We start from the raw sequence: 25924 nt of genomic DNA, 5'->3' as shown, positions 1-25924 counted from the left end.
ACACACTTTACAAGCACTGAAGCAGTAAAAAGGCAGAACTTTGACCCTTACTCTGTCTAAAACTTCATGGCAAACTTTTCCTAAGAGATTCAGCTGAAGCAGTTTCTAGGAAACTCATTCCTTCCTCCTTTCCTCTCCCCGCCCCTCCCCCCTCTTTCCTTCCCTCCTCCCTCCCATCGTTCCCTCCTTCCATCCTCCACCTTCTTTCCCGCTCTTTCTTGAAACCCCCTGAGCCAGGCACCGTGCTGGGCCTGGGAGACAGATGTGAACAAGACACGCACCTGCGGTTTTCATCTTTTAAAATCTGGCTTTCAGGTTCTGAGGGCATGGACACTAACAGGTAAGGAAACAGCAAGCCGACATCATTTTGCAGACGGTCCCAGAGGGGACGGAGCTGCTGGGGTTATAACAGCTGGGCCCTGCCCTGCACTGAAGGTAGGGCCACGCGTGTCTGGACTGGCCACGCGAGGGAGTAAAAATAACACCTCTTTCCGGCTGAGAAGCTTAAGTGAGCACGGCTGCCTGCAGCCTGCTTGGTCAGTCTGGGTCCAGAGCCCAGTTTCCCCACCGGAGAGGGGTGGTAGCTTTCCCAGGCCGCGCATGCAGTAGGCTGTGTGGCTGTGTTTCTTGCTTCTTTCAGTGGCGGCCCTAGAATTTGCAATATACACTTATGCACATACACATTTACACACACAGATATATACATTTATAATTGATCCAAGTCCAACTTTCAAATAACACTACACCACTTCACAGGCAGTACAAGCACCTCGTAACATGCGTCATCCTGATTGCTCCCCATCCCTTGCGTCATTGCGGTCATTCACTTCACTTATACATGAGCATGTATATACATACAGACACATCTATACGTGAATACATTGTAGCTGTTATTATTTTGAACAAAGTGTTATCTGTTAAAGCAATTAAGAATAAGAAAAATAAACATCCTTATTTTACCTTCACTTACTCCTTTTCTGATGCTCTTCTTTCTTCATGTAGCTCGGAGTGTCTGACCTATTTTCCTTCTCTCTAAAGAACTTCTTTTTACATGTCTTACCACGCTGCTCTGCTGGCAACAAGTCTTCTCAATCTTAGGTTGTCTAAGAAAGTCTTTATTTCTCCTTCACTTTTGAAGGATAATTTTGCCCGGGACAGAATTCTCAGGTGTTTTGTTTTTGTTTTCTCCCCTCTCAAACCCAGTATTTCCCTCTTACTATTTTTGCTTGCTTAGTTCCTGAGAATGCAGATATCTTTCTAATCTTTGTCCCTTAGTCAGGTGATTTTCCCTCTGACTTCCTTCAGGGATTTTTTTTTTCTTGGTTTTGGTTTTCTGAAGTTTAAATATGATATGCCTAGAGGTGGTTCTACATAGAAATACGATGTAGCCTGGATGTAGGCACTGATCCTGTTTGATGTCTCTGGGCTTCCTGGATCTGTGGTTCAGTGTCTGACATTAATTTGGGGGAAATTCCCTTCATTAGGGCTTCAGATATTTCTTCTGTTGCTTTTTCTCTTTCTTCTTCCCCTCCCACACATGTTCCCCCTTTTGCAGTTCTCCCACAGTCCTCAGACATTCCATTCTGGTTTGTTTCGGTCTTCATTCTCTATGGTTTTTGGTCTATGAGGCTCCTATTGATACATTCTCAAGCTCAGAGATCTTCCGTCAGCCATATCCTGTCTACTAGTGAACCAATTAAAGACATTCTTCATTTCTGTTAGTGGTTTTTTTTTATCTCTAGCATTTCTTTTTAATTATTTCTCAGAATTTCTGTCTGCGTACAAGACCCATCTGTTCTTACACGCTGTCTACCCACTGAAGTCCTTAGCATCTCTTAATCATAGTTGCCTTCAATTCCCAGTCTGAGAAGTCCACCATCCTGGCCACATCTGAGTCTGCTTCTGATGCATACTCTCTCTCCAAACTGTATTTTTTGCTTTTTAGTATGCCTTGTAATTTTTTTTTTTTAACTAATAGCCTGACTTGATGTGCCAGGTAAAAGGAACTGCTGTAGGTGTTCAGTGATGTGGTGAGGCGGGAGGGGAGGGGAAGTATTGTGTGGTCCTCTGGTTAAGCCTCAGTCTTTTTTGTGAGCCTGTGACTCCTGCAAGTGCCTTTCGGTTCATCTTCCTCACACCCTTAGGTGGGGCGGGTGGCTAGAGTGGGCTCGAGCTGGCTGTTTCTCTTTCTCCCCGTGGAAAGCTACAGGGACCTGAAGTTAGGTACTTTCCTTTCCATATGTCATTTAGGCTCTGATAAAATCCCAGCAGGTTAAGTCCTGCTTAAATAGTTTCTCCTGAGGGCAGGACTGGTTAAGAAGAACAGACTGCCCTGGCCTGGTTCAGCACGGCTCCTTTTCCCTCCCCTGCTGGGAGCCCGAGGGAGCTTTTCACAGATATTCACTGTGAGAAGCTGGTCAAATAAGACTCATAAGATGTGCCCCACCCCCACCCCGTGGCTGGGTACCCCTGGAGTTTTTGAGTCTCAGATTTGTCCACATGAAGCTGCCCACAGTTCGTCAATTTCAATTCTGGTTTCCCTACCCTGGCACTGGCTCCCGAGAAGATCGGTGGTCTAGTAAGTTGTGATTTTCTGTGTTCACCTGTCTGTCCCTCCAGTTTGGGGGCAGTGGTTTGCCCTGTGATCTCACTGTCTTGCTGATCTAAGAAGAGCATTAATTTTTCAGTTTGTTCAGGTTTGACCTGTTGCTATGAAAAAGTGGTGACTTCTAAGCGTCTTACATGCTGGACCAGAAACTGGAAGTCTGCTGCCAGTTTCAAGAACCAAAGAATTAAAAAAAAATGTCAAGAATTTTTTTTAGGAGGCGGGGCATTTGTTGGGTTAGAAATAGAAACTTTAGACTTCTGCTGGAAGTTTCAAGGATGCCAGAAAAAAAGGTTTTTTGACTAATATTCTGGCCACATGTGGAAAATGGTGTTACTGCAAATCATGTGAGTCCTGGGAATAGTAAAAGGGGAGCTTGAAATCTGCTTCTGTCAATACTCCGTTGTGTGTTCCCAGGCAAGTCACTTCCCTTTTCTGAGATTCCTTTTCTTATCTGAAACTGGGTGTCAGGACATTTACTGGAAGCTGTCAAAGGGATTAGAGATAATTTGTATCAAGTGCATAGCTGAAGGCATATTCCTGGTTATTTCATACATAATAGAAGAGAAATATTATAGATCATTATAGACATAAAGTTTTTTCTTCCCTTTACTATGGAAAAAAACCCTAAAAGGATGTTCACTTAATTCTCCAAGAACACAGGAAGCGATTCAAGGTTACCATAATACAAGCCACGCTAAAGAAGAGCATGTGGAAAAGCAAATCTGAGCAACGTAGAAAACACAGTTCATGATTTAAATCTGGTGGGAGATCCTGGGCACCTCTGGCAAAGTGTGAGAGGGTGAGCTTTTCCCCTTGGAGTCTCGTCTTCGCTGGGAAGTTTCCCCCTTGAGGGAATCACTTTATAATATAGTAATAGACTAGGAAGAGAGAAATCTCTTGCTAAAGCAGTAAAGTAAATGGCCGGGCAGCAAATCTTAATCAGGTATCAGAAGCACCACTAAAAGAAAATTCTGTGTGCTACTAAGCTCCAGGCTACTCTTTTGTGGCTGGGAGAATAAACTTAGATAAAACACAGAGGTACCCCCTCCCCCTTTGAAAAATCTCCAACTTCTGTTTCCTCCCACTTTGAGGGAAGTGATAGACTAAAATTAAGCGGTGGCTTCTCATTGCGGTTAGCAGCATACACCCGGAGCCAGTCTGTCCTGGATTTGCAGCCAGGCTGGCCACCACATGTCCTCATGTGACCGAGGGTGAATTAACCGACTTCTCCGAGCCTCCAGTTCTCACCTGTAAAATGGCAGTTGTTGAAAAAATGAAATATTGACAATCCTTGAAAAGAACCGAGCTCAGTGGTTGTGAAGGTTAGCCATCTCGATTTTCTAGCTGGTTTAGGACGTTTTCAAAGTGTGAATCCTTCTCTGGGAACAGTGACTCAGAAGGACCTTTGAAATTAAAGGAACAATTCAGAACACACTTTAAAAGCTGGGAAAAGTACGGAATTAGGGATGAGGAGGAGGAAGGAATCTTGCCACCTGGAAGAGAAGCGGACATTGTCCTGTGGTTTTACTTTCCTAGACTCACTTCTGCTTCTAGTCTGTAAGTGGACAACAGTGGAGAGAGATTGGGGAAGAGCAAAATGAAAGTAAAATTTTCCATTTTCAAGAAGGGGCCAGTAGAATAATGCAGCTTCCCAGTTCTGGGTATGCCCGGAAATCAGCGTGTGAGCAGAGGGCCGGGCGAGGTGCTGCCGGCAAAGCTCCTACAGCAGCGCCGGGCCCCAGCTCAGCCCCGTTTCATACTCTGCTGCTGCTGCTGCCACCACCCCGACACCCACGTTCCCAGGGGACACACAACTGCCCTCAAGGGGGCCACACTGTTTCTTGATTTCTCAAAAATTATAGTCTTTTTACAGATCACACAAATATGCACAGTACATGAACAGATACACAGTGTATCTGTGGTATTAATGTATCGAGGGGGAGGTAATTAGAAAAAATGTCTAAAACTCTTCCTTGGTGGGGGGGGTGCAAATGAACAACATGTTGAGTAACACTGGCTAACATAGCAGGGTGGGGGGTGTAGATGTGGGGGAGAGGCAGGTGCCTAATAGAAGACTAAAAATGGAGGAGCTCAGCCGGCCGGAAAGTGGTGGTGGGGATGGGAGGAAGGATTTTATGTGTGCAGGAAGCTTGTTAAATAAAGTGAGAAATTTCCCCTGAGGGAGCAACATCACTCTCTCTGCTGCTGTGTCTTCCCGGTTTGGAAGGCTGTATTGTGTAAAGAGGAGACAACAAGCATCTTGGAAATTCTGGCTCTGCTATTTATTTGCTGTGTGGCCTTGGGCGAACTACTGACTTCTCTGAGCCACATCTATAACCTGGGACTAGCAATGTGAGAGTCCGAGTGAAGTACCTGAGAAACAGCAGATGTTTGGTAAATGTGACGTCGTTTTCATACCATCCTACTGGTCCTGTAAAACGGCAGATGACCTGGTAGTAGTTGAAATTTTTAGGAAGAGAAATTAATTCCTTTGAGGTGAACTCCTCTACAGTGACATTTGATTCCGATTTTAGTCCCTCTCCTTTCTAGCCTTCTCTTCTAAAGCTCCGGTTCTTAATTTTCTTTTGAAATTTTCAATAATGTGTATTAGGGATGTGTTATTTGCCCCGTATCAAACACATTATTTTATTTAATAAGACATCAGCTCTATTAAAACTAGCACTTGATATATATTTTTTTAATTTTAACCATTCTCATAGGTTTGTAGTCTCTCTACATAGTGACTCAAGATGTTGAACATTTTCTCATTTGCTTGTCATCGGTAAGTATTCTTTTATTCACGTCTGGTCAAATTTTTTTCCCACTTAAAAATATTAGGTGGTTTGTTTTCTTCTTATCTTAGTTAGAAAGTTTCTAAACAGACATTCTGGATACAGATCCTTGGTCATATATGTGATTTGCAAATATTTTCTTTTAGTCTGTGGTTCATCTTTTTATTGTCTCAACAGTGTCCTTCACAGAGCACATGTTTTAAATATTGATGCTGTCCAATGTATCAAAATTTTTGTTTGTGAGCAGAGGTTTTGGTGCTGCAGCTAATTTTTTTAGATTGAAGTACAGTCAGTTTACAATGTGTCAATTTCTGGTGTACAGCATAATATTTCAGTCATACATATACAGACATACATTCCTTTTCATATTCTTTTTCATTATAGGTTACTATAAGATACTGAATATAGTTCCCTGTGCTATACAGTATAAACTTGTTGTTTATCTATTTTATATATAGTAGTTAGTATCTGCAAATCTGGAACTCCCATTTTATCCCTTCCCACACCCTTTTCCCGCTGGTTAACCATGAGTTTGCTTTCTATGTCTGTGAGTCTGTTTCTGTTCTGTAAGTTCATTTGTGTCTTTTATTAAACACCACAAGCCAATCAAAATGCATTTGCAGGCCATGTTCATCCTGTTGGCCCCACATTTGGGTGGGATTTTTAGACTAAAAGGAACCCCAGGGGACGTGGAAGCCATGGACATGTGTCTCTCGGGGCTCCCAGGGCAGGGGCTGTAATTGCCGGGGGCCCGGATGCCTGCTCTGAAATCCACATTTGTGCTGAGCCCACGGCTCCTTCAGGTTACTCCTTTCCAGCGGCTGCTTGCGACCTGGGAACTAAAGCAGGCTCCCTTCTGGGAGGCATGGGCTTTGCCAGAACTCTCTTAGAACTGCGCCACAGTCTCAGACTCCCCCTACCCACCGGTTCTCTCTTCTCTCCTCTGCAGGGGTCAGACCAGAGCTGCGGTCTCATTCTTCTCCTCTGGCTCCCTCCCCACGTTCCTGTCCTATGAGTTTCCCCCAGGAAATGTCTTGTGTGTTTTCCCCCAACTTGGCATCTGCCGGTCTGCTCCTCAGAAGAACCAGCCTACTGCAAGGGGTCATTGTTTCAGGACCACGGCCTCACCTGCCATGCCTGATCCGGGTGAGGCCTGGGGTGAGCGGAAACCCCATCCCTGTTCATGAGGACAGTGTCTGTCTAATACTGATTGTTGCTGAGTAGAATGTGAGCCCAGGGTGAAACATCACAAGACTTTTAAGGAGAAAAACTACAGAAAATTACAATCCCCAATTCAACCCTTGTCTTTGATAGAAGAAGAAATTGAGGCAAGAAAGGGAAATGCCTTTTCTAAGACCACCGATGTAGTTGGGTGGTAAAATGTGGCCAGAGCCCAGAGATGCTAGCTCCTGATCCGGCTCTTTCCTTTCTTCCTCTTTATTATGGGTTGACTGGGTTGGTCTGTATTCGTTATCTTTTGCTGTGTAACAAAATATCCTCCCTGCCCATAGCAGCTTATAACAAGGCACAGTTATTTTCTCACGGTTTCTGCGGATGGGAATCTGGACCCTGCTTCACTGGGTCTCCCACAAGTCTGCATTCAAGGTGTCAGTGTAGTCTGAGGTCTCATCCGAAAGCCCAGCTGGAGAAGAGTCTGCCTCCAAGCTCATGTGGCTGTTGGTACATGGGCTTCCTTGAGGGCTGTTGGATTGAGGACCTCAGGTCTTTTCTTGCTGCTGATCAGAGGCCTCCCTCAGCTCTTTGCCACAGGAGGTTCCCAGCACGGCCACTTGCTTCATCAAAGCGTACAAGCTGAGCAGGCGATGGAAGCTGTGAGCAAGGTGGACGTCCCGGTCCTCGGTCCCCTGATTACGAAGTGATGCTCCACCATGTCTGTCTGTTAGAAAGTCACCAGGCCAGCCCTCATCCCAGGGGACATGAAGACCGGGGGGCCACGTTCGAAGACCACAGGTCTTCCTTGGAAATTAGGGAACCGCCGGCTGTGTTCGGTCTTTCTCCTATAAACCAAGACACTACTTTTGAGGGGTGAGATCAGGCATCTATTTTAAAACAAAGTGCTGGTGTAGCTGCAGAACAGGCTTGAGAAGGGAGAACCAGGCCAGTGAGGACAAGAGGGGAAGTGGTCGCAGGGGACAGGGTGGGGTAGCAGAAATAACCTCCCAGCCAGGCCAGCAAAACCCTCTGCTCTCCACCCCCAGGCATCCTCACCGTGTTCTCTTTGCATTTTGTTCTCTGCCGTGGGTACAGAAAACAGATTGTTTTTTAGCAGAATTCAGGACATTTTGCTTTTGCAGAGATCATTTGCTGTCGGGTTATGACATATTCCTTCTAGTACTGAGAGCGCACCTAATTGTCGAGAAGAAATACCCAGATCAAAACAAAACTGTCTCCGTTGCATAGAGGGAGGAAATATGGTGCAATGATTACAATAATGGTAACCGTTAATACTCGTCAAGGGCTGGCTGGGCAGCCTGCCGGGAGCCCAGCAGCTTTGCCCCATGGAGTCCCTGGAGCAGTTCTAGGAGGTTGTATTAATATTCTCTCCATTGCATAGAGGAAGAAACTGAGGCTTAGAGAGATTGTGAGATTTCCCTAACGTCACAGCTAGATGGGGCTGGAGCAGGAACTGACCCATGTTTATTTCACGTCCACAGTGACCACCAGAGCATTTCCCAGACTTTATGCATTCATGTATAAACTGTCAGAGTTGCTGCCATGTCCAGGACGATTTAGTCTATTATCACATATGGGACCCATTTTACTGTTCCCTCCCCGTCCCCTGTAGTGGTGCAGGCTCTAGGCGATGGCAGGGCTGAGTTTAACCCTGACCCTGCACCCTGCAGCCTTAGCTCTAAAATGGAAGATAGGAGTAAATGAGGAGGCACATTGTTGATGCCCCCTATTTTCCTGAAGGGACCCTCAAGGAATGGGATCTTTATTAATTTCCTCTGAAAGATAAATCCATGGTTAGCATATTTTCAACATCATCATGAATATTAAAGAATTCCTCAGCACTTTCTATAGCCGCCCAGAAATTTGCAATTAAATACTTGTTAAAACTGAAATGTGGATTGAATGTCCTAGAGTTTGAGGCAACATCAGATAGTCTAGTTACTCTATCTGGAGCGAATACATTTGCTCGAGTGTTTTTGCTTACTAGTGGAAAACCACAGTGACAACGTAACATCATGATGAACAGTCTAGATTTCGAGGTCAGTTAAATCTGGTTTTTCTTTTGGCTCACTCCATTCATTGGCTTTGTGACCTTGGCTAACGAATCGTTCTCTGCTTCGATTTTATTAGATCAGTTGGGAATGCCTTCAGATGTAAGTGGCAACCACCACCACAAAACCCCATGAGAGACTTAAGTTATTTACCCCCTCACTTAAAAGGAAGTCCAGAAGCAGGAAGTTATTGTTATGTTTCAGTGGCTTGAGAATGTCAGAGCTTTGCTATTCTTTCTTCTGTATGCTTCCAGGAAGACTCACCGCTTTCCTCTCAAGGCAAGGAAGACGGACAGGTCGAACCAGGGACATCTTTTCCTTTGTGAGACAACGGACCTGCCCAGAAGTCTCACAGAGATCTCCTGCTCACGTCTCGCTGGCCTGAAGTGTGTCACGTGGCCAGGTTGCAGGGGAGTCTGGGAAGGGCTCCAGCATGGAGGTGGGTGAGGGAGAAGGGGCTGTGGTGGGGATTAACTCAGATAACGCACATACCTGGGAAACGGAGGCGTGGTTCCAGCGTCCTGCAGTGAGTGAGCATCAGCGACAGAGCAGAAACCTGGTTTTCTACCAGACTGGAAGCCCCATGAGGGGAGGGTTTTTCTTTCTCATTTATTGTTCTAGCTTGATGCCTAGAACACAGATCAACATAAGGTGCAGCTCAATAAATATTTGGTAAACAAATGGATGATGATAATTTGATACATTTATTTAATTTACTGTCATTCATCAATTTCTCAAAAAAACGTTTATTCAGTGCCCACCAAACAAACATCAGAATGTGAATCATGAAGCCAGGACTCTTGTTGGTGCATTTATCTCTTGCTATGTAACAAACAACCCCAAAACTTAGCAGCTGAAAAGAACAGACACTTCTTATCTCCCACACTTTGAGGTCAGGAGTCACTGAGAACAGTCTGGATGGATGGTTCTGGCTCAAGGTCTCTTGTAAGCAGTCACGATACAGTTAAGATGTTGGTCGAGGCTGCCAACATCTGCAGGCTTGACTGGCGTTGGAGGACCTGCGTCTAAGATGCATGCTCACATGGCTGTCGGCTGGAGGCCTCAGTTCCTCCCCATGTGGACTTTTCCATGATGCTGATGCTTTCCAGAGGGAAAGAGCAAGGAAGAAACTGCAGCGTATCTTAGGGCTAGTCTTGGATGTTGCCCAGTGTCATCTGCATGGGTTTCTGCTCCTTAGAAACAAGTCCCGAGGTCCAGCCTGAACTCAAAGGGAGAGGACTCTGCCTTTCAAAGGCGTGTCAGCATGCGGACATGTGTTAAGGTCACCAAGTGTCTGTTTCATTCAGGGCTGTATTTCTAGCATCCAGATATGTCTGGCTCATCTGATAGGTGCTTAATCAGAGCTCGTTCCAGGTCAGTAGGCCTTGAAGATTTTACAATTTGAGGGCTCTCTAAGAAAAAGGATATAGTTATGAAAAAAGTTGTAAAAGTTAACATTTATTTAGAATAAGGAATACATTACAGATTACAAATTTTTTTATTATAGTGTAGTCAGTTTAGAATGTGTCAGTTTCTAGTGTACAGCATAATGTTTCAGTCGTACATACACATACATATATTCGTTTTCATATTCTTTTTCATTATAGGTTACTACAAGATATTGAATATAGTTCCCTGTGCTATACAGAAGAAAATTGTTTATTTTATGTATAGTAGAATCTGCAAATCTCGAACTCCCAGTTTATCCCTTCCCACCCCCTTTCCCCCCGGGTAAGTGTAAGTTTGTTTACTATGTCTGGTGAGTCTGTTTCTATTTTGTAAATAAGTTCATTTGGTTTTGGTTTTTTAGATTGCACATATGAGTGATATCATATGGTATTTTTCTTTCTCTGTCTGACTTACTTCACTTAGAATGATAATCTCCAGGTCCATCCATGTTGCTGCAAATGACATTATTTCATTCTTTTTATGGCCAAGTAGTGCTCCATTGTATAAATATACCACAGCTTCCTTATCCAGTCCTCTGTTGATAGACATTTAGGTTGTTTCAATGTCTTGGCTATTGTACATAGTGCTGCTATGAACATTGGGGTGCATGTGTCTTTTCAAATTAGAGTTCCCTCCAGATACATGCCCAGGAGTGGGATTGCGGGATCATATGGTAAGCCTATCTTTAGGGCATTGATGAATCGCAAATACTCTTTGAATGATGACACCCATTGGCTGGCTGCCACCCTCTTTGTAAAGACGGAGCATTCCTTTTATCTTTGCCAGTATTTCTCTTTCCTGGGTGATCATATCATTTGCTCCTCTTTAGCAGATTGTAATGGTCAGTTTTATGTGTCAACTTGACCAGATCATGGGTTGCCTGTAAACTGGTTAAATGTAATCTCTGGGAATGTCTGTGAAGGTGTTTCCAGATGAAATTAGCGCTGGAATCAGTGGACCCCGTCAAACAGTGTGCCCTTCCCTGTATGGTGGCATCACCCCACCCAGGAGGGCCTGAAAGGAACAAAAAGGGCAAGGAGGGAAGGGGTCAGCCCTTCCTCACTCATTGTTTGAGCTGGAACATTGATTTTCCTGCCCTTGGTGCTCCTGTTTCTCAGGCCTGTGGACTTGGACTGGAACAACAGCACGGGCTCTTGGGGCACCAGCCTGCAGACAGCAAACTGCAACTTTTCAGCCCCCTCGTTGCATGAGCCCATTCCCTAATAATGTCTCCCTACACCTGTACATCCTATTGACTCTGTTTTTCTGGAGAATCCTGATTAGTAGGATGATTAAATAACCCAATAGCCTAGTCATTACTTTTATTCAAAATTACCTCTTGCTTTTACTGGTGTGACTTATATTTTGACAGAACCTACCCGAGTTCCAAGGTCACGATGCGTCAAATATCATAAGAGGTTACCTGCTCTGTTGGAAATGTACCTAGTGCAACTGTCCCATGTGTCTTCACAGACATACGTGCCATTTGTGGAACTGTGAAAGTTAAACTTCAGTGTCTGTACATACAGTTTTCTTGGAACACAGACACGTCATCCATTTTTTGTGTACGGCTGCTTTCACGCTACGGTATCAGAGCTGAGTCATTGTGAGGCAGCCCACGTGGCCCCCAAAGCTTAAAATATTTGCTGTTTGGTGCTTTACCAAGAAGTCTGTTGACCAATGTCCCCCCACCCCCATGGCAATGAGACGCACTCACCCTGCTGGCCTCTGGAACTCAGCAATGGCCATTTTCCCGTCTCTAAAACACAGCAAGCTGTGCACTGCCTCAAGACCACCCCTCTGCTGAGCTGTCTTCTCTCCCAGCCATCTTGCCATTTTGTGTCTGATCACATTCATCCTTCAGACAATTTCACCTACATTGAGAAGCCTTCTCTAGCTGCCTGTCTGAAAGTGTTTCCATTATTCTTAACCACTGTTTCCCTGTTCTTTTCAAACCTGGTCTTGCCCATGGTTTGCAATGATTGACTGCCTCCTTAGTTAAGGTTGCTGCCCCTTTTTACTCTGTGGACTCCCTGTCTGTATCTTACCAGGGTGGGTAAGCATGTGAGCTCTGAACCCAGACAGCCTAGGCTTGAGTCCTAGCTTTGTCAGTTACAAGTCGTGGAAGCTTGGGTGAGTCACTGATCCCCTTGGCTCAATTTTCTCACCTGCAAAATGGGGATAATCATAGTACCTAATATTGAACCTAGTACCACATTAAGTTTTGAGGATTCAGATAGTTGATGTAGATGAAGCACTAAGAACCGTGCCTGGCCTCTGGTAAGTGCTTGATAAGGGTTAGCTATTAATATTCAGTGCTGTGTCTTCAAGGTCAAGCACAAGAGTACAACTAGCATCTCCTTGAACACATTTTTGGAATGAAGCGTTTGTGGAGTGAGCGCTTAATCTGGTGTTAAGTAAATAAATGAGTGCCTCAGCCACTTAATCTTCAATCGTATGTTGCTGCGTTTAATCACGAGCCCCTAGCAGCACTGTTTACAACAGCCAAGACATGGAAGCAACCTACATCCCCTACACGCCCACCTACAGACGACTGGATACAGAAGCCGTGGCATACAGACACGACGCACTACTACTCAGCCGTAGAGAAGAATGCAGCCGTGCCGGGTGCAGCAACGCGGATGGACCTGGAGGTCGTCATACTAAGTGAAGTCAGTCAGACAGAGAGAGACAGATACCATATGATACCAGTTATATGTGGAACCTAAGAACGTGATACAGATGAACTTTCTTAAGACGGAAAGACTCACAGACAGAAAACAAACTTACGGTTCCCAAAGGGAAAAAGGGAAGAGGGATAAATTAGAAGTTTAAGATTAGCAGATATAAACTACTATATATAAAATAAATAAGGCCCTAATGTAGAACACAGGAAGCTATATTCAGTATCTTGTAGTAACCTATAAATGAAAAGGAACCTGAAAAAGAATGTATATATATATATAACTGAGTCACTATGCTATACACCAGAAACTAACAACATTGTAAATCAACTATACTTTGATTTTAAAAAAATATAAATCAACTAGACTTCAATAAAAAAAAAATTTAAAAAATATTATAGGCCTCAAGTTTGATTTAGTCCATGAAAGGCTATAATTAATCTTGATGTACATAACAGAGTCAAATCAGTAAGGCAGGCGTTCAAAGCACCTTTTAAAAATTGTTTTGTTTTGGTAATTTAGTATCTTGTCTTGGTATGCCCACAGACAGATTAAGACCCGTAAATGTTCTGGGGCCTACACCAGTCAGCTATTGCCATAATAATGTCACGTAACAAATCACCCGAAGCTCAGGAGCTTAAAATAGTAATTATTTAATCTCACAAAAGCATCTGCAACTTGGCTGGTTTTCAGATGATCTAGGCTGGGCTGGGCTTCAAGGTGTGGGTTGCAGCCAGGTCTGCTCTAGGTGTCTCTCATCCTCCTCAGATGAACAGGCATATGCTTCCCAGGGCAACGTGGGACCCGAAAAAAGGGGAGACCCACGGTGCGAACGCCTTTCAAGGCTTTGCTTGCGCCCTGCAGGCTGACAGCCTATTAGCCAACAAAGTCACATGACCGAGCCCGGACTCAGTGGGGCAGGGAAGTATGTCCCATCCAAAGCAGGAGTGGGAGGGGAGTATTTCCTGCATCACACACACACCATCCAGGACCTGTACCCAAATAAAAATAAAAAACTAAAATGAAAAATAAAGTTGTTTTTCAGAGGCAAAAGCATATACATGTTGAAATCTAAAATAGCTTTTCTGGTCCTTCAAGTGTGTGTCTAGCTTTCATTTGGGGTTGGCCAGCACTGATGACTACTGTCTGTATCCTGGTGCCTTGCACACAGTAAGTAAGTGATAAAGTCTGTTGAAGGCAGTTGTTGAATTCTGTAAGTGTACGGAGATGGCATCAGGGCACAATAGCTCTATTTGCTTTACGGAAATCCAGAGGCACTGAAGGTACCGCACGTTTCTACATCAGAGCTTCAAAAGGAGTCCTGGGGTGTGGAGGTGCACACAGCTTCTAACACTCCGTGCATACCTGGGAGGCCTCCACGCAAGTCGCCGCCTCTGGGTTTTCTGTTTTGACTCCCCTGCAGTGGAAACGAACTCACTTTCTCATCTGATGTTGCTCAAGGGAAATGCATGCCTGGAAAATAATCAACGGGGAGGAGAGGGTAGACAAGCAAATAAACAGTCCGATGAATATAAGATAAAACGCAAACTAAAGCCAGCCTTCAGAACCTCGCGTTTTCCTTTCATCCACTGTTTATTTGATAATTGCACAGTCAATTACAACGTGCATAACTGATTTTACAGACCCATTAGTCTATAAATATCTACAGCATATATGTATTTGTAGATAAGGAGGGTGGAGACAATCATGACTGAACAAACATGTTCTGACACAGAAATAACTTTGCAAACACTATCCACTTCAGATTCTACCAATGCTAGTTTCTCCTGGCCCAGAACTCAGTGTTATGAATTTTGGTAATCGTAACTGCCTTTAAGTGAGAGCACAGCATATGCCTCGCATCAGGGTGAGAAATATCTATGTATGTATGATTTTTAAACCAGATTATAGTCCTGCCATATTAAAACATCCCCATTGTACAGAAGGGAACACAGAGACTCAGTAAGTAGCCTGAGCCTGTATTTGAACTCTAACACACTTCACTAGAAAATAGGGCTATTTTGAAAGCTGGCCACTTACCTGTGTACAGACAGGGCCACCCGAGGACCAAGGAGGCACACAGATATCCGGATGACCGTCACATCTTATATCTTGCAACAGGATTAACGTAACAGAACAGCCGGTGTGGGAAGCCACCCTGCAAATCTCTCTCTGTTTCTCTCCACCATTCTGTTTTCCTTCAGTTGTGGAGTGCAGAGCTGCTTTTATTAGCTGACTAGACTAGGCGTGGTAAACATGTCACCTGGATTATCAGGTGCCTCTGGTTTGGAAATGTTCACTCTCAGAGCCATCAATGAAACCCAGAGATGACATCTGACAAGCTGGTGATAAAGCTTCAAGGAGCTCCCACTGGAAGAAGGGCTTAATTACGTGTGATTTTTCAAGCAGTATCTGTAGATTACACAGATAAGATGTCTCCTTTCTGTCTGGTGTGTACTTTGGACTGGTAAGCTTATTGAATCATGACTGTTAGGTCTCCTTGGCTGTGAATTCGGGCACCAGATACCTCCAAATCAGGTTTAGCCATTGTCCACGCAAAGCTCCTTATTGCTCTTTTGGTTGAAATTTGTAGGAAAGAACACTTAGGTAACTGCAATGTTAAGGGAGCAATTTGGTTTGAAAAAAATCTCAAAAAGAGCCTTAAGAAAAAGTCCAAAACAACCTTCTAGGGCACTTCCTGCTTTTTTGAAAAAGTTTAGGAGTACAAATAAAATAAGTTGTTTTTTTAAAAAAAATATGAAAACAAATATATGCGTGTATATGCATGACTGGGACATTGTGCTGTACACCAGAAATTGACACATTGTAACCGACTGAACTTCAATCAAAAAAAAAAAAAAAAAAAGAACCATGAGTTTCTGCCTTTCCAGTTAGAAGCAATCTTTAAAAGGCATCCAAAAAAAAAAATTGGCTCTGTTTTCTGAATTGCTAGTTGGGAGAACAAAAGAAGCAAGGGAAAGTTTGACTTGACTTCCTCTGCAATTTGTTTATATCATCGGAGCAGAAAAGAATCTCAGGGCTCAGCTCGCCACTTCCTGAATGAAGAGAGAGAGAGAGAAATAAATGCCCAGTGTTGGATTCGTTGAAGAGTGCAAAGCGAATAGCAGAAATCCCAACCAACCCACTGGAGGGGCCCAGAGGGCAAAGGAAGGACATGTGTCCATTCAGCTACAATCTGACGAGATAACTGCAGAGCCCCAGTCACTCACGGCAAACGTCCTCACATACTCCCCCAGCCCCGCCCAGTGGCCACACAGAGGCCAGCTGGGTGGAAGGTGCAGTCTTTCCTGGCTTGTTCCTATAGAGTCGGTTTCATCCAAGACGGTGTTGTCAGTCAGGCCAAAGACAGCAGAGGGGGTAATGGAATAGCATTGAAATGACCCGTGTTTACTTGAAAATCATGTCCAAGTCAGATGTAACTGCCATGATAAGGTTCTATTTACCTCTCCAGTTAGTAGCCAGGAAACAGCCAAACCAGTTAGGTAGGAAATTTTCTTTTTTGGGGCAGGTATGGACTGAATCACTGGCAGCAAACTTCAGGGATTTCTAGGAGAGTGCGTTTCTTTTCTCTCTCGCTTCTCCTGGGCAGAGCGCCTGTAATTCCTCCCCTCCACACACACACTTTTTAAAAAGAACCAATTTGAGGCTGGCTGAGCTCATTCGATTATCGCTGTTAGCTTCCTGCCACTTGTCTTTGTGGGGCTGGAGCGAGGCCTAAGGATTCAGATGAAAAACATCAGGCTGCTCTCCTCTTCGCGAAATCGCCCCAGTGCGGGTTTTCCAGCTTGCCTTTTCCTCGCTCTGTTCGGGTGAGGTCTGCCATGGCTGGCCTATTAAACAGAAATTTGAAATCAGTGGGTGAAAGGGCTCAGAAAGAGGAAAAATACAGTTGAGCAGTGAATGTACTTGGCTGAGTACCCTATGGGGGACCGATTTCATTGGCCTTTGGAAACGGGAGGGGATTGCAACATGCAGATAGGAGAGGGAGATAGAACGCAGATGGAAGGCAGAGGCAGGATGGGGCGATGCAGAGGTTTTCCTTTCCTCTGAAAGGGTGGGTCCTTGTTACCAAAGTACATTTCTTGGGGCAGCTCAGAAGCCCAGAGAAAATGCCATGTAATAAGGCTGGAGGCTGTTTGAATAATGAATAATGTAACCTGCAGTGATTTCAAACCACAGTTTATTGGAAGTTTTTCTCCCAGTTCAGAGGACAGGTTTCCATCAGTTCTCTCGTCTAATTCCTGCTTCCTGCCAAGCTGCTGCTGTGGGTGTTTTCAAGAAAAAAAAAACCGGCGGCATCATTTGAGAGCTTCAAAAACCTCAGCGTTCAAATTAGCCTTCTTTTGAATCCCTCTGGACAGTTGGTTAAATTTGGGTCCAGAGTGCTGTCCTTAAGTGGAGCTGATCTTCGGGTGAGGCAACTTAATTGTCTGAGGGTTAAGAAACTGAAAAATAATGTTTTAACAGCACCATTGCTAGAAAATTGGAAACTGCATTCTTCTAGGCTGTCCTGTTCAAGTCTGTTTTATTGACATCTGAACATTTCCGAGTACAAAGGGCTATTATGTAAAAAGGACACTTGGATATCCTTCTTAAAGGTTCCCTTGTATTTCATAGAATGTTTACAAGGTTACTAAGCATGCTTTCTCATCTCGGTGTATTTTAAATGGCTCAGCTATCACTCCCACGTTTATTTGAGAATCATTGAAACTGCTTGAATGGACCGGGAGATATCCTTTGTTCCCCATTGATTTGAAAACAAAAGACTCAGGGGAAAAAAAAGTTTCCTTTGCTGTTGAATGCCATATGCAGATGAACGTATTGTTGATTAAATTAAACCAAGGCTCTGAAGACTTTTTCAAGTCTTAGAACAGAAAGAATGCTCTTGTAGTTACGGTATGAGTGAGATTTGCCCTCCAGTTCTGGTTTATCCTTTGGGCTTAGGTCTAACATGGGGTTATTTAAGTCACACACCCAAGTCTGCAGGAATAATGTAATCAATAGAGGAGAATCAGCGTTGAAAAAGACAAAGTTGTTACGTTGTTTCTTGGGCGGGAAATGCCAGGTGGATCGAAGTCGGCAGCGTCCTCCACTCATTTTCCAATTTCTCTAGACCCCAGGCTCTCATTCCGGCACTGCTGACATTTGGACTGGATCACTCCGTGTTGTGGGGGCCTGTCCTGCACATTGCAGAGTGTTTCCCAGCTCCCCTGGCCCAGACCCACGAGGCCAGCAGCTCCCCCTCCACAGCCGTGACGGGCAGACTCGTCACCCACAACTGCCAACTGTCCCTTACAAGCGAGGGGGCAAGCATGGGTGGGTTTGGATCACCTCTGGTTGAGAACCACTGTTCTAGACCCACCCACCCAATCCTGTTTAAAGAAGGAAGAGAAGATTAACCTGGTGCCCAGCCAGCGACTGTGAAGGATCACTGGTTACAAAGCAGTGATTTTAATCAAAATTCATACAGTTAGAACTGAGTATGAGAGAAAGGGAAAGAGAATGCATCAAAGGACTTAGAATCCTTAGGATCCAGCCCTTCATTTACAGCTGAGGACCGGAGCAGGAAGTGCATGCTGAGGGACGCAATTGGCCAGTGAGCTAGTAAGCTTGGGACTATTTTTCTCTCGTTATTGTAAGAAGCTCATGGGTTCACTTACCTGTCAGCATGCCCCTCCCGCTGGTAAGCATTTCAGAGCCGACTGGAAACAACGCTTCTCAGGATCCTTTTCCTTAAGACCTTGAAGTAATAGTTACTCATTTAATTTTCAGTAGATAAAAATGGGCACATACTGTAATAATAAAACACATATTTTATGAGATTAGAATAATAAATAAAAACGTAATGACTGTGAATGAATACGGATAAAGAAGTTTAAAACATGTTTTTTATATATAAAGATGTATCTATTCTTCTAGGATGTATAGTTCACATTGACAATTTTTAACTGTTGAAAAAAAAAAGCAATTCTCAGAACCACGTAACCTGAGTCCTACATATACGAAAATAATAAAGCTATCAGTGCTCATTTTTACTGTTTTTTAAAAGTTTTAAATTGTTTTTAAATGTATTGAACAGTGTGATAAGTGAACAGAATAAACAGCACAATGGTGGTACTCCTGGCTAAGATGGACAGGTTTCCAGCTCTCCCGCTTCAGGGCCTTTCCTGGTCCTTTTGGCAGAAAATCATCTTCCTTCATGTATCTGCTTGATTCATTCCTTCCTTCTCTCCACCCAGGTCGCTGCCAAACGACACCTCCTCACTTGGGTCTCCCAACCTGCCTTTAGTGATGCAACTACAGAATGTATTCTGTATAAAGAACAAAAAGTACCATCCAGCTCCCCTGCTTACTTGGCACCCAGCTTGACTTTAATTTTTTTTTATAGCACTTATATACTTGCATAGAACATACATTATATACTTGGTTTACTTATGTATTGTCTGCTTCTGCCAACTCAAATCTAGTCTGACTCCCCGAGGGCTTTGTTTTATCTACTAGGGCTCAGAACAGTGCCCGGTACACAGCAGGTGCTCAGTAAATACCGGTTGAATGACAGTGTTATTGTCCAGGCAAACGTTGTAGGCACGAGCAGGCTGGTAACAGTTTGGTGTGAGTTGATGAATTCTTGCACCCTCGTAAATGACCTTTGTCTTTTCAAGTGTAATATTATATTTAATATTTAATTGGTTTGGCATGACAGGTTAAATATTTCAAGCAGTTAATCATTTATTTTAAATAACAGGTTTTGTTTTTTAATAGAGAAAAGTCTAATGAAGAAAATAAAAATGGACCCTCACCCCATCAATCAGGGAAGCCCTACTGACATTTAAACAAGAACACAGATAATAAAAATACATGCTTATAGTTAGAAACTTCGAATTATATAGAAAAGTTACAGAATAAAAAGTAGAAGGCATTCCCTTATCTGTTTTTCTGGTTCCTATCACAAAAAGAAACCCTTGAAACCAATTTCTTTTCTTTCTTTCTTTTTTTTTTTTTTTTTTTTTTTTTTTTGCAGGAGGAGTTTAATTAGGTTTACTTATTTATTTACTTTTTTCATGGAGGTACTGGGGCTTGAACCCACAACCTCATGCATGCTAGGCATGCACTCTACCACCTGAGCTAAACACACACACATACATACACACACACATACCAGAATAGTTTCTTCCCTACCACTTGCTATTTGTACTTAGATATTTATTTGCTCAACTATATGTTGAATGTCTGTCTCTCTTCCACCCGACCCTGTCTGCCTATCCACCATCCAGTCCCCAGGGCCTCACACACATAGCAAGCCTCATGCCCTATTATTACTGGTTGAGCAATTGGTTAAACTGGTACACACTCTCCAACAGCAGGCACTATGCTTTTATTCATGTACTTTAGCCAAGACAGTCTTCTTACACCACTAGTGAAGTTCTCTAAGATTCATATTTAATGAACATTTATAGATTTTTAAAAATTGTTAGCAGTCTAGGTGTTTTCACATGAAATATATCCTGTGATCCTCGGGCAAATCTCCTGAAGTGATTATTTTCATTCCTGTTTTTCAAAGGAGAAAACAGACTCAGAGATGTCAAAACTGAATTACAGATGAAGATTATAATATTAGGAAAAAGTTCTAGGCTCCGTGCCCCATTTATATTTCTAAGTATCTTCTTTTTTACCAATCTCAACAGTCAGAATGTTATCAACTTTTGAGCTGAACTCTAAATAACACGTATTTCTGTATAGTTTGTTATGTCACAAAGATGTATTTCGTCTCTCTAATTAGCTCAGCAGATGCAACAAAGATCTGAGGGCTAAATACTAACAAAACAAACAAACAAACAGAAAATTCCTCTAACACGAGAGAAACTTCTTGACAGTGTAAAAACTAACCCACCTGGCTTCTAAGAAGCAGGCCTGAGCAGCTCAATCAAAACACAGGAAGTAAGTTGTAAATGGCAGAATGAATAAAACAACTATTTTGGGGAGTGAAACAGAATCTGCTCTCTGCTCCTTAGATGTCACCTTTCAAAGTGAGGAGGGAGCACATGGGGTCAAACCGTTCACCCAGTGGCTCCATTTTCAAAAAGAAACAGCCTATATACAACTGGGTAAATAAACTAAAAACCATTGAATGACACGCTTGAAATGGGTGAATTTTATGGCATGTAAATTATATCTCAATTAAGGTGTGAAAACAGAAAGAAGGAGCCAAATTAACAGCGAAGAGTTGTTTTATTTTGCTAGCAGTCAGCCAGTACAGATTTAGGTTTTGTGTGTGTGTGTGGTTGTGTGTGTGTGTGGTTGTGTGTGTGTGTGTGTGTGTGTGTGTGTGTGTAAAATGTGGTCTGTGAGGCAGGAGCATACCAGGATGTGGGAGGCTCAAAGGTCTGTGTGCAGAGCCAAAGGGGCCAGAACAGTTCTCTAATAAAAAGACCCTGGGACTGGGGTCTCCTGAGAAGTGAAAATAAACGAAAAGATGAACCTTTTGTTCTGGCCCTGTCACCACGTCTTCCGACGAGGGCGAAACCGCAGAGCGTAAAGCTCGCCTCCCACTTGCCGCTTGCCTGTTGATTCCGTTCCCTCCTAATAGCAGCCTTGTTCCATCTGCTGGGATTCAGAGATTTATGGAGACAGAGTGAGAGGGGAATTATTTCCAAAAGAAATAATCAGAGGAATAGGGAGAGGGGAGGAGGGGGAGAGAGAGAGACGGAGGGAGGGAAGAGAGAGAAACAAACAGAGAGAGGAGAAATTAACTTCCAAGACAGAATAAAATTGGCTATAATGTCATTAAAATATTAAAATGAACACTGCAAGAACTATAAACTGACAACGATGCCTTAAGAAGAACCATCTGTTGGGTCTGGACCAGGAAAATGAAACTCGAGGGGAAGGGGGTGGGCGGGGCGGGAGGAGGACCTGCTTACTGCAAGGAGCAGGCTTTGCACTTAAACCTCGTGGTGTGATCTGATGACCCTCTGACTTACGGAGGGAGGAGGAAGGCTCCCCGCCCCCTCGCCAGCCTGGGGTCAGGCGAGCCCTCACTCACACTGCTCATTAGCGCCTCCTGTGGGGAGAAGGAGGCAAGGACACACAAACCTCAAAATTACTAATGAAAAAAACCCCAACAAAACCTTATTTAGTCTTAAAAAAAAAAAAAAAAACCAATGAGGTAATTTTCTGAGAATTACCTAAGCAAGTGCCTCACGCGTACCTCTGATTATCATCTCTTAATCGTAGGTTTTAAAATGTCGATAAAACGGATCACGCCAGGCTAGGACAGTGGTTACCTGGGCGAAAGAAGAATGACTGGGAGGGGGCACATAGGGACTTTCGGGGTGCCGATTACCCGGATTTGTCACTTTAGGAAAATTCATCAAGCTGGATATTTCCCATCTGTCTGCTATTCTGTATGTATATTTTATTAACATTTAAAAAATGACAATATGAGTTCCCTGTTGCTAGTTCCTCATTCATTTCAAACTGAATGTGACCAAAGAGGACCTGGATTCTTCTCTTGCTGTGTCTCCCCTCACTTAGCCCACAGTAGCCTTCAACAAGGGACTCCCTCCAAGACTTCAGCAGCATCCTGGACTCTCCCTTCTCTAACCCTCTCAACCGACGTCTATCCTGTGGTCTCTGCCTCCAAGACAGGCCCCGAATCTCTCCAGTTTACTGCATCTCCCCCAACCTTCCGAGTTAATGTCCACTGGGTCTGGACAGTGGTTACCAGACTGACAATCACTCCCCTGCTTGTCTCCCTCTGATGCTAATCCATTCTCCAAAGTTACCTTTTTAAAAAATGGAAATCAGGTGACCGCATCCTCCCTCCTTACAGCTTCCTGATGACTTCCCGTCACATTGAAAGTAAGACTCAGCTGTCGGTAAGTCTTCTGGAGTCACCTTCGTTCTGTTCCTCAAACTCACTAAGCTCAGTCCTTCCTCAGGGACTTGGCTGTGCTGTCCCCTGGTTTGGGTCTCAGCGCACCTTCTCACCAACCCCCCCCATCACACCTACGACACGGTCACCACTCCCCATCACATTACCTCCGTGGTGCCTGGCCCTGTTTGACATCTTATGTTATCTCTTTGTTTTGCTGCTGACTGGATTTCTCCCTCGCTAACATATAGGTTCCCTGGGAGGCAAGGACTGTGTCTGTCTTGTAAATATCTCCACTTGGATGTTTAAAAATAGTTTCAAATGTCACATGCCTGAAACCCAGTTCCTTGAATTCCCACTCCCCGCCATCACCACCTCCCTGCCACGTGTTTTCCTCTTCAGTCTTCCTCTGCTCACAGCAGCTCTGTTCATTCAGTAACTCAGGCCCGAAATATTGGAGTCATCCCTGACGCCCCACTCCCATCCCACACCCAATCCATCAGCACCTTCTGCTGGCCTTACATTCAATGAGCCTGACAAGTCATAACCACGTCCTGCCCCTGCCCTGGTCCAGGCAGAAGAAGGATTCCCAGCACTTCTCGAGTGTCCCCTACATCTCCCTGGGCCTCCTTCCATTTCAGTCTCCTGTGTGGGATTATTTGAAAATAATTTAAAATCCCACACTGCTTTCCAGATGTGTCTTTCTGATGACTCCCCATCTTGGAGCAAAATCTAAAGTCCTTCAGTGAGCTTCACGCATCTGCTTCTCCCTGACCCCCTCCCCCACCCACCTTCTTTCCCTTGCTTTCTCCACTCTAACTGCAGTAGCCAAGGACACACCCCCTCAGGCCCTTTGCACCTGCTGCTCTTTCTGGAATGATCCCCTAGATGTCCCACGCTGCCTCGACTCGCCTTCGGGGTCTCTGCTCAAGGAGGTTTTCTCCAGCATCTCTCCTCAAAATTGCTCCCCTGCATCCTGACCCTATTTCTCTCTTCTACTTAATTTTACCCAAAGCACTTGGGACTCCTCGGACATATGTCACAACGTAAGTTCGAGGAGGGTGGAGATTCTTACCTCCTTTTGTCATGGCTGTTTCCTCATTGCCCACATTAGTGCCTGGCAGATAGTAAGCACTTACAGGTGATTACTTAACTGAACGAACTTATGATGAGATTCATCACGAAAAGTACATGCTAAAGATTTAAGTCCTCACTGAGTGAGTGAATAAACAATAACAAAACTACCAAAGTCATTATTAACTCAACAAAGACATACAGAGTTTTTACTGTGGGTCTGAAACCAAGCTAACCTGATCTACAGTTGTATATACAACAGAGAAGATCTCTGGTCACCTGGAATTTGCAGTCTATTTGGGAAAAGCAACAGATGCAACAATTACAAAAGACACACCTCATTACAAACTCGGTATTGCTGGGGAGAAAAAGAATGCTCTGAGAGTGTAGCTCTATTAGAGAGATCTGGGAAGGCTTCTTGGCGGAGGTGACATTTGAGCTGAGATGAGAAAGTTCAGGTGTACAGGGGAGGGAGGGGCCAGGGAGCTGGGAGAACATTTGTGGAAGAAACTTCCAATGCAAGGGCCTCCCAAAACTTCCAAGCCAATGGGTATGGATTAATCATTTATATCTTACTTTTTCCAGGATCCTAGTGAGGTTTGATATTTTGTTTCAGATATTTACCATTAGGCTGATTTTTTTAGCTGCCGATATAATATAGTGATGGTTGTGATTTTTTTTCTCTAATGGAGGTGGGAACCACCTCCAAACTCAGGAATCTGATTAAATTCAGAGACATCAGAGTTTATGCAGTGCGTGGGGTTGGATTTTTACTTCGTCCTTGTTTGTTTTCTTCTTTTTTCCAGTCCTTCAACACTGGCTGGTCATTAAAATTTAGAGCTCACCCTGGGTTAAGTGGATGATTTCCTGGAAAACAGCTGGTTGAGCTTCCCCCTGTATGCCTCTGAAATAAACATCCCCTTTGGAGAAAGGCTTTCTTTAGTGCCTTCCTGCTCAGAATCTTTTTTGCAATTTACATTCCTGTTTTGCATGACTTCTCAGAAGAAATCTAGAAGAATAATCACTGAAATAACAACCAAAGGTTATTGTGCACTTCTCTGCATTACCAGCCCTGGGAGCTGGGCACTATTATTATCCTCTATTCAGAGACGAGGACCTGAAACTTGGGAAGTGAGTAATAGGTCTTGTATCCATCAATAACTAAATGTGGCAGAGGTGGGTTTTGTGTCCAGACCAGTGGACTCAAGAGCTTGTGCTCCTAACCATCAAGCCTCAAGGCCTCCTTGACCCCTAATTTGAAAGTCTCCTCTGAAGTTTAATTTCTCCCGCTGTCAGATGAAGGCGTGGAGGCCAAGGTTCTAATTCTTACGGTCCATGCGCAGACAGATGGGTTGGTATTTTCTCTTGCTAAGGCAACCAACTCTGCCTTGTGCTGAGAAGAGTTTAATGGATTGATAGTGAGTAACTTGCAGGTGGGGATTTGAGAACTAAGAAGGGAAGAGAAGTAGGGAGGGAAGGAGAGACAGAGAGAGACCTAGAGCAGTCCCATGCATCTAGGGAGCAAGCAGACATCTCAAAAATGTTCTTCTGAAGTTGGGGAGCTGTACCGTGCTGCCCACCCTGCCTCACTCTGGGGAAGACTGACCATCCCAGCACCTAGAGTGTGATGATTTACCTTGGCCGTGGATTCATCCCTCGGATAGGAAAGGGCAGGGTGCCCTGACAGTCCCACTGGGGTGACTGACAACGGGGTGGGTAATTCCTCAGCAGAAAATCAGTGCACTACAACCGCAGGAGCGGGAAATGGATGCTGGGCTTCTCCAGAACTGCTGACCCCACTCTAGCTTCCTCTTGCTCACCTCCTATAGAAAGGCTGGGGGTGAAAACTCCAGTCTTGCCCCCACTTTGAATGGCTCATCCTTATCTAAAGGATGCCTAGTGCAGCACCAGGCCCGGGGTAGGTACTTAGCAAGTAGATGTGGAATAAATAAGTGAACTGAGAAGAAAAAAGCACATCCCCAGGGTTGAATCACTGCTCCTGCTCAGAGACCAGACCTCACACCTCACTAAAGCTCGCGTCCCCTGCGATGGGCTTTTGGGGGGAAGTCCCTTCCCTGCTGGCGTTCTTAACCAACTGAGAAACAAGACAAAAGAATAAGCAGGTTGTCTCAGTCCTTTCGAGCTGCTATAACAAAAATACCACAGACGGGGCAGCT

At 44.2% G+C, this 25924-nt stretch overlaps 2 long non-coding RNA genes across 3 annotated transcripts; one reads left to right on the top strand and one right to left on the bottom strand.

Moving 5' to 3' along the window:
- Positions 1-104: 104 nt before the first annotated feature.
- On the top strand, positions 105-9326 carry LOC116147355 (uncharacterized). 2 transcript variants are annotated; one of them, XR_010385007.1, is made up of 3 exons: positions 105-340; positions 6350-6546; positions 8900-9326. It is a non-coding gene; the product is annotated as an uncharacterized LOC116147355 (long non-coding RNA). The 2 variants fall into 2 exon arrangements; XR_010385008.1 differs by having other exon boundaries at positions 6350-6558.
- LOC116147353 (uncharacterized) lies at positions 9180-15343 on the bottom strand. Its single transcript, XR_010385009.1, has 5 exons — positions 14819-15343; positions 14144-14251; positions 13442-13770; positions 9407-10057; positions 9180-9274 (listed from the first exon to the last, which is right to left on the bottom strand). It is a non-coding gene; the product is annotated as an uncharacterized LOC116147353 (long non-coding RNA).
- Positions 15344-25924: the final 10581 nt, after the last annotated feature.

The sequence above is a fragment of the Camelus dromedarius genome, chromosome 18, assembly GCF_036321535.1.
Source record: "Camelus dromedarius isolate mCamDro1 chromosome 18, mCamDro1.pat, whole genome shotgun sequence".
Lineage (NCBI taxonomy): Eukaryota > Metazoa > Chordata > Mammalia > Artiodactyla > Camelidae > Camelus > Camelus dromedarius.
This window is presented reverse-complemented; position numbering and strand designations above follow the sequence as displayed.